We start from the raw sequence: 8,867 nt of genomic DNA on the forward strand, positions 1-8,867 counted from the left end.
ATTTTATTCCTTTTATAGACTTAATTTCTGTTTTTCTCCTTTCACAGAAGCGCTGCAGGTGCATGATGCGACAATTGAATCCTCGTTGTTTATGCTGCTATTCGCGCATATAAAGTAAAGCCCTGTACAAAACAACAACAAAAAAAGAAACTCTAATCTTGACAATCTAAATGGTTAACGATCGACTAATGGGCTTCGTTTGACGGTCAAGAATATAAAAATGAACAAAATGCTGTCATTCTACAATTCTCCACCAGATTTACTATGCTGCGTGCTTCAGGTAACTCAAAAACTTGCGTACACGAGCTGAGACCAGACGTGAGATTTGATCGTAGCCACCGCTCACGTCCATATTGATAAAGTCCAAGTTTTGCTATGAAACGTCCGTACGCCCAATTTTCTGTCGTACGTTCGTTTTGTAAATGAGGCCCACTGACTAGTAAATCTTGCAATTCTCTCACTGTACATTGATATTCTTGTTGTGGTGAAATTGAATAGTTTTGCTTTTGCAGCACTGTCTGCATTTACATCTGCAAGAAGTATTTTTTAGAGTGTTTGCTCATCTGCAATATATCTATCCACCTTTTTCTTGTCGTAAAAATGGGTGTGGCCATTTGTAAATTCTATGGGTCTGGCTTCCGGTCTCAAAGATGACGACAAGACTGGCAGGAAGTCGACCCAGATGATTGGAGTCATGTGATGGGGTGATTAGTTTAGACCTCATGATGTTTGGTTCCATGGTCTGTTATAGATAGGAATCCCTACATTGCACTAGCTCTGCAATGTGCGTCCGCAAATTCACACATTATATAATCACGATAGGAAAGGTCACGCGTGGTTATTTCTTTGTCTGTGTATTCCGGTTCAGAATGGTAGGGTAGGGCAAAAAACTCCATCTCATTTTCTCCTCCAACTATAAAATCGTCCGACGTTGTTTTACCTTTTTTTTGTAAAGGGCATTTGACTTTCTTTGCACGTTCGCTTTGTAAACACTGGGTCAGGATCTATCAGATGTTTGTATGGACTTAAATGGTGGCCAACGGGTTGAAGGCCCAAATTGCAGTTTCAATTCAGCTTCAAAGGGCTCTACACGATCCCAGCCGAGGAATAGGGGTCTTATCTAGCGAAACGGTCATTTTCTAAAACTCCGCCTACGTCTTGACCTTTCCAACGTGACTACGTAATGCGTGAAGTCGAGCTAGTGCAAGACAAACATTTTGTGGTTAAAAAGTATATAAATTCTTTTTTTTAAGAAAATGACCAATCGTTTCGCTAGATAAGACCCTATTCCATGGCTGGGATCATGTAGAGCCCTTTGAAGCTGCACTGAAACTGCAATTGGGACCTTCAGCCGGTCATTTTCTAAAAAAAATACAAATTTATATACTTTTTAACCACAAATGCACGTCTTGCTGTAAGGAATTTAACTCATTTAATTCTATAAGGGAATTAATTATTATTAATTAATTCAGGTTTTGAGAGGACTCGAATCCGAAGATTCGAAGTCAACCTGATTAGAACTGATTTCAAATTTGATAGTTTACACTTTATCAACGGTCGTCCTTTCTAGCTCAGGTTTTGAGAGGAATCGAATCTGAAAATTCGAGGTCAACCTGATTAGAACTGATTTCAAATTTGATAGTTTACACTTTATCAGCTACTCGTCCAGCGAGACGTTAACGTCAGTGTATATTAACAATTTGAATATTTGTATTTTCCCTGGCCACGGGTTAATACATGCTTTGATAAGTTATAAGCTACGAGCTAGGTAACGTGATCTTGGCAGAGTTTTAACTTTACAAAATTTCACGACACCAGACAATACTTCTTTATAAATAAAACAAGAATTTATTGGCTATTCTAGATTACATTAAACTAAGCTAAAACACACACATACACACACATACAGTTCTGAAGAATGAAAGTTAAAGAGTTCGTATGAAGTTCCCAAAGTTCTAACTCGTTTTCCATGAGTTCTTTTAAATTGCAACCTGAGAGAATCACAAAGCAGAGATTTATCTTACGTTTACTGCTAAAAATCAATCATCAGCGCCAATTTCAGCAGATAGAAGACTTCTGTTTGTTACTTGCGTTTGTGACAGCTGAGAAGCGGAGGGGTTTCCTCGTTGGCTGCTTGAGGGAATCCCGGCTTTTGATTGGTTGCTGGTCGGGCGTCTGGATGACGTGGTTTCTGGGAATTCCCTTCGGGGATTGGTTGGTTTCTTGATGACGTAGAGGCTTGAGCAGTTCTCCTGAAAAGTCTGAGTTTGCAAGACTTTAGGCTTTTGAAGATCTCTAGACCCTATTCCATGGCTGGGATCATGTAGAGCCCTTTGAAGCTGCACTGAAACTGCAATTGGGACCTTCAGCCCATTGGCCACTATTGAAGTCCATTATATGGAGAAAATATGGAATGTTTTCTTCAAAATAACTGAATAAAGAAAGACATGAACATCTTGGATTACATGAGGGTGAGTAAATTATCAGAAAATGTTTATTCTGAAAGTGAACTAATCCTTTAAGGTGGACTGGACAGATGGTAGTGAAAGTGCCGGTGTAACATTAGGTATTAAATGGATAGTTCACCTAAAAATGAAAATTAACTCACCATTTACTCACCCTTGTGTTATTCTAATGCCATATGCCCTTCTTTTTTTTTCGGACCAAGAACATTTTTTTTTTTTTTTAAATGTCCCGCGCATGCTTGTACATGTAATGGTAGTATATGGCAACCAACATCAAGCTTCTAAAAAAAGACACAAAAGTATCTCCGAGTGAACCCATGTGACATAGAGCATATATTCCAAGTATTCTGGTGGTATACAATATGGTTTGGTGAGAAACAAACTGAAATGTAACATTATTTAATGAATATCTTGACTTGGCCGATGGACTGTGCACAACTGCTTGTTCATGAGACTCTATTAGCACCGCAATTCACTGCCATGTGCTCTGCTGTCATTGTGGTGTCTAACCCCGCCCCTCTTGCTATCCCTATTAGCTAATTCTCCCTCCTTACTTGCACCCTGTTCAGTTCTTATTATCTCCCCTTTATAATGCCCTTGTGTTTGCTGTCTTGTGTCAGTCCGTGATGCTTTGTTCTTCAGTTCATGTCTTTGATCTCCAAGTTGTTGTTTTCCCAGCTAGTCTTGTTGTTTTTTGTGTTGTTTTTTGTTTATTTCTATAGTCTTGTCGGTCTAGCGTTCCTGTCTTCTGTCATCTTTTATTTTTACCTGCCTGCCACTCTAGGATTCTTCTCTTCTCTCTGCCTTGGCTTCTCTTCTGCCTGGATTCCAGATTCCCACGGCAGCCCCTCCTGATTCCTCTCTGCTCGCCCACTGCAGACCTCCATGGACTGCACCAGCGGCGGCTTTCTATTACTGTCTAGCCGCCTCTCTTCCCTGTTATCTCGGCTGGTGTTGGTCTGATTCCCGTGCTGTCCAGGCTGTATATTTGATGGCTATCGCTTATTGCTATCCTGCTGTTCTATTGAATGAAATATTTCTGTTATCACACATTTCTGAATAAAACTTCAAATTATTTGTTTCACCTGCTATTGGATTCTGGTCTCGTTCCTGACAGTACGGACTGACCAAATATGGATCCAACAAGTGAGGACTTTGTCTGATCGGCATTGCCCATCAAGGAGTTCTCCTCGGCCACCAAACCAGCCAGCTCTTATCTACCTCACAGGAGGTCGAGACCCTCACTGCCCAAATGGCTGAATGAAAGGGATAGTTCACCCAAAAATAAAAATTCAGTCATTAATTACTCACCCTCATGTCATTTCAAACCTTACGGGTTTCAAGCCTTCAGAGATAAAGACAAACCTTCGTTCAGCTTCGGAACACAAATTAAGACATTTTTGATGGAATCTGAGAGCTGTCTGACCCTGCATAGACAGCAATACAACTGAAATGTTCCCAAGTGATGGAATCTGAGAGCTGTCTGACCCTGCATAGACAGCAACGCAACTGAAATGTTCCCAAGTCCAGAGACGTAGCAAGGAAATCTGTAAAACGGATTGTTTTATAGATCTCCTTGCTACGTTTCTGGACTTGGGAACATTTCAGTTGTGTTGCTGTCTATGCAGGGTCAGACAGCTCTCAGATTCCTTCAAAAATATCTTAATTTGTGTTCCGAAGATGAACGAAGGTCTTACGGGTTTGAAATGACATGAGGGTGAGTAATTAATGACAGCGTTTTTGGATGAACTAACCCTTTAAGCGGCCACTTCCACGATCTTCACCAAGAGTTTTTGCCATCTTCAGCCACAGCAGCTTCCTTTCTGTCTCTCACCGCGAGCCTGATCCTCACGCCTGAGACCTGAATTCATGTCGGGCATTTCTTTTTTCAGTGTTCTCTGGTGTTTGCACTGCAACCACGCCGATATGATACTGAACAATTAAAATTTGCCTTCGTCATCACACTGCTGACTGGAAAGGCTTGTGAGTGGGGGACTGCCGTATGGGATTCTAGAGACTCCTTCTGCACTGATTTTGAGGAGTTTCACCATGAAATGACAAAACTCTTTGACCAGTCTGTTAGAGGAGCTGAGGCAGTGCCCAAACTAGTGCAGCTCCATCAGGGAGGCCGTTCTGTGACTGAATATGGCATCCAATTTAAGACATTACCGGCCTTCTGCGACTGGAATGAGGGGGTGCTGCGAGCTCTGTTTCGGGAGGGGTTTTAACTTTGAGATCCAGGATGAGACTGCCACCCATGTTCTACCTCAGGACCTAGATAGCTTTATCGATCTGGCTACTCAGGTCAAGAGCCATCTCCGTTTGCGTCAGCGATGCTTGGATCCCCACTCGTCCTTGAGGCTGGAGGAGACCCAACCTTCCCAAAGCCACTCACCACCTCGCTCTGCTCTGGTCGATTCCAAGCCCATGCAATTGGGGCGACTTTGTCTTTGATTGAAAAACAACAAAATCTGGGTCGGGGTCTTTGTCTCTACTGTGTGAGGTCAGGTCACTTTGCTCAATCTTGCCCTTTAAAAGCCAAGGCCTACTAGATAACCGGGGGAATCCTGGTGGGCGTTTCTCCTTTTCTCTCTCCCTAATCACAGTGCAAAGAGCTGGGGCAACCCTGCCATTCCCTTCTCCTCTCCTGTCACTGTCTGGGGTCTTTCTGGCCAGTCTGTAGACGTCATCACCCCCGTCTAAGTCTTGTCGTGTCGGGCAATCACCGTGAGTTGGTTGTGCTGTCCCTGCTGAAGTCCCCATAAGCTCATCTTGTTCTGGGGCACCTGTGGTTGGTTCAGCACAGCCCTCACGTGGATTGGTCCAGCAACCAGATTTAGTCTTTGACCTAATCTTGTCATGCATCCTGCCTAGGTGCTGCCTCTTCTCCTGTGTTTGTGTCTCCTGTTTTGCAGGTCGAGGCAGCTGATCTCACCGGGTTCCCAGGGGAGTACAATGATCTGCAGCTGGTTTCCACTGGCCATACGACTGTGATTTCGACGTCCTCCCAGACTCTTCTCCACCCAAGGGTCGTCTCTTTACCCTGTCAGGTCCTGAATGAAAGGCTATGGACAAATATATTCAAGACTCCCTCAAAGCCGGTCTCATTCGCCACTCGTCTTCCCCTGCTCGCGCTGGGTTCTTCTTTCTCAAGAAGAAGGATTGCTCTCTGCGTTCTTGTATTGATTACCGGGGTTTAAATGACATTACTGTTAAGAACAGATACCCCTTGCCTTTAATGTCACCTGCCTTTGAACTCTTGCAGGGAACCAAGGTCGTCACTAAGTTAGACCTCCACAATGCCTATCATCTCATCCACATTCGTGAGGGTGATGAGTGGAAGACAGCCTTCAATACCCCCATGGGACACTATGAAAACCAAGTCGGTCTTGTTCCTGGGTTTTATAGTTTCTGCTGGGGAGAATAAACCTGATCTGACCAAGGTCAGGGCTGTCGCTGAGTGGCCAGTCCCCAACTCTAGGAAGGCTCTGCAGCTTTTTTTGGGCTTCGACAGCTTCTACCTGCGATTCATCAGGAGCTTTGGTCAGGTAGCTGCACCCTTAATGGCTTTCACCTCCACCAAGGTACCGTTCATCTGGAGTGCTCAGACTCAGGAGGCCTTTGATCATTTAAAGTTCCCATATAGCTCTGTTCCATTCCAGATTCTGAACAGCAATTCATTATCGAGGTGGACCCCTCTGATAGTAGGTGCAGTCTTGTCCCAGCGTTCCCCCAAGGATGGGAAAGTGCACCCCTGTGCATTTTTCTCCCATCGTCTCAACCCATCTGAACGTAATTACGCCATTGGCAACTGGGAGGTGCTGGCGGTTAGGTTGGCCTTGGGTGAGGGGAATCACTGTTTGGAGGGGTCAGCGCAGCCCTACTTGGTTTGGACGGATCATAAGAACCTAGAATATATCCATTCGGCCAAGAGGCTGAGCTCACGCCAGGCTTGCTGGGCACTCTTCTTTGACCAATTTGATTTCACACTTTCGTAGCCCGAGTCCATCAGTTCGAGCATCCAGGAGAGGGGGTCCTGGCCGATGCCATATTCTCTGAGAGAGTTGTGGTAGGGGCCCTCTTCTGGGATGTTGAGCGGCGGGTGGAGAAGTCCGGACAAGGGGTGGAAGTGCCAGTTGGGTGTCCTGCGGGTTGGTTGTTCGTGCCGTAGGCACTGTGCCCTGAAGTCCTTTAGTGAGGTCATGAATCTAGGGTTGCCTGCCATCCAGGTGTCCGGAGATCACTGGCTGTAATCCGTCAGCGATTCTGGTGGTCCTCTATGGGCCAGGACGTCAGGCAGTTTGTGTTGGCTTGCTTTGTTTGTGCCCTGAACAAGGTCTCCAATTGTCCCTCCGTTGGTCTGCTCCAACCCTTGCCCATTCCCTCTCGTCCTTGGTCACACATAGCCTTGGATTTTGTCTCTGGCTTACCCCCTTCAAGAGGTTACACCATCAATCTAATGGTGGTGGATCGCTTCTCCAAGGTGGTTCATTTCATTCACCCACCCAAACTTCCCTCTGCCAAGGAGACAGCCGAACTGGTAATTGACCACGTCTTCCGGTTGACGTGGTTTCTGATAGGGGTCCCCAGTTTGTCTCTCGTTTTTGGCAGGAATTTTGTTGACAGATCGGAGCCTCTACAAGTCTGTTGTCAGGTTTTCATCTCTAGACCAATGGACAATGTGAGCGAGCCAATCAGGATTTCGAGCGAGCTCTCCACTGCCTGGCGTCCAGCAATCCTGCCTCCTGGAGCCAACAGCTCTCTTGGATCGAGTATGCCCACAGTACTCTCCGGGTGGCTTCCACAGGTATGTCACCTATTGAATGTTCTGTTGGCTACCTACCTCCTTTGTTTCCCTCTCAGGAACCCGATGCTGCGGTCCAGTCTGCCCTAACCTTTATCCGGAGATGTTGAAGCATCTGGAAAAGAGCTAGGAAGGCCTTGGCCCAGGCTTCCAGATGGACCAAAGCAGCGGCTGATTGTCACCGGACTCCCACGCCCCACTATATGTCTGTGGTCAAAAGGTATGGCTTTCTACCAAGGACCTTCCTCTCAAGGCTGTCTCTCGCAAGTTAGCAAATAGTTTCAAAGGTCCAGACAAGATCACCAAGGTCTTGAATCTGGTTGTGGTGCGGCTCAAGTTACCCTTCTCTGTTGGTCAGGTGCACCCAGTTTTTCATGTATCCAGGGTTAAATCTGTTATTAGATCTCCTCTCAATTCCAACACTTCATCACCTGCCCCCCCACCCTCTCGTCTAGTGGTTGGTTCTCCTGTCTATTCTGTTAGGAGATCGCTAGACATTCATCGCTGTGGTAGGGGTTTCCAGTACCTGGTGGACTAGGAAGGATAAGGTCCGGAGAAGAGGAGTTGGGTTCCGGCTTGGGATATTCTGGATCGGTCGCTGATCGAGGACTTCTTCCAGCGACAAGGTGAACCCCCTCCTTGAGGTGCCTGGTGGCATTCCTGGGTGGGGGGGTACTATCATGATCTCTGTGGGATCTGCCTAGGTTTTGTTGTCCTGTGTTCGTTGTCGTGTGCTTTGTTGTCCTGGATTACATGGCCTTTGTTTGACAGCTTACCATGTGCTCTGCTGTCATCGTGGCGTCTAACCCGGCGTTGTTATCCCTATTAGTTAATTCTCCCTCCTCACCTGCACCTTGTTCAGTTCTTATTATCTCCCCTTTATAATGCCCTTGTGTTTGCTGTTGTTGTGCCAGTCTGTGATGCTTTGTTCTTCAGTTCATGTCTTCGATCTCCGAGTTGTTGTTTTCCCAGCTAGTCATGTTTTTTTTTCTTTTTGTTTATTTTTCTAGTTTTGTCAGTCTAGTGTTCCTGTCTTCTGTCATCTTTTATTTTTACCCGCCTGCCCCTCTAGGAGTCTTCTCTGCTCTCTGCCTTAGCTTCTCCACTGTCCAGATTCCCGATTCCTACAGCATCCTCTCCTGATTCCTCTCTGCTCGCCCACCTCCATGGACTGCATTACTGTCTTGCCGCCTCTCTTCCCCGTTATCTCGGCTGGTGCTGGTCTGATTCCCATGTTGTCCAGGCTGTCTATTTGCTGGCTGTCACTTATTGCTATCCTGTTGTTCTATTGAAGGACCATTTTCTGTTATCACAGATTTCTGAATAAAACAGAATTTTTTGTTTCACCTGCTATTGGATTCTGGTCTCATTCCTGACAGTTTATATATCGTGTACATATATACATACACACACACACACACACACACACACACACACATGCAGTATATTCAATTCAATTAAATTCAAGTTTATTTGTATAGTGCTTTTCACAATACAAATAGTTGCAAAGCAACTTTACAGCAAATTAAGTTTCTACAATATTTAGTGGTAGCTTATCAGTGGTGACTGTCAGTTAATGTACATATGGCAGAAATGTA

At 45.3% G+C, this 8,867-nt stretch overlaps 1 protein-coding gene across 5 annotated transcripts in view; it reads left to right on the forward strand.

Moving 5' to 3' along the window:
* The window catches only part of bsna (bassoon presynaptic cytomatrix protein a), a 91,475-nt gene that overhangs the window by 25,527 nt on the left and 57,081 nt on the right, over nt 1–8,867 (forward strand). The window contains exon 1 of one of the 5 annotated variants that reach the window (XM_016499431.1): nt 6,974–7,272. The exons of the other annotated variants lie outside the window; for them this stretch is intronic. The gene's annotated coding sequence lies outside the window, so the exon portion shown is untranslated. Of the gene's footprint in view, nt 1–6,973; nt 7,273–8,867 lie in introns of those variants that run through there. 5 annotated transcript variants of the gene reach the window in all.

This window comes from Sinocyclocheilus anshuiensis, unplaced genomic scaffold (assembly GCF_001515605.1).
Source record: "Sinocyclocheilus anshuiensis isolate Anshui unplaced genomic scaffold, SAMN03320099.WGS_v1.1 scaffold1662, whole genome shotgun sequence".
Classification (NCBI taxonomy): domain Eukaryota; kingdom Metazoa; phylum Chordata; class Actinopteri; order Cypriniformes; family Cyprinidae; genus Sinocyclocheilus; species Sinocyclocheilus anshuiensis.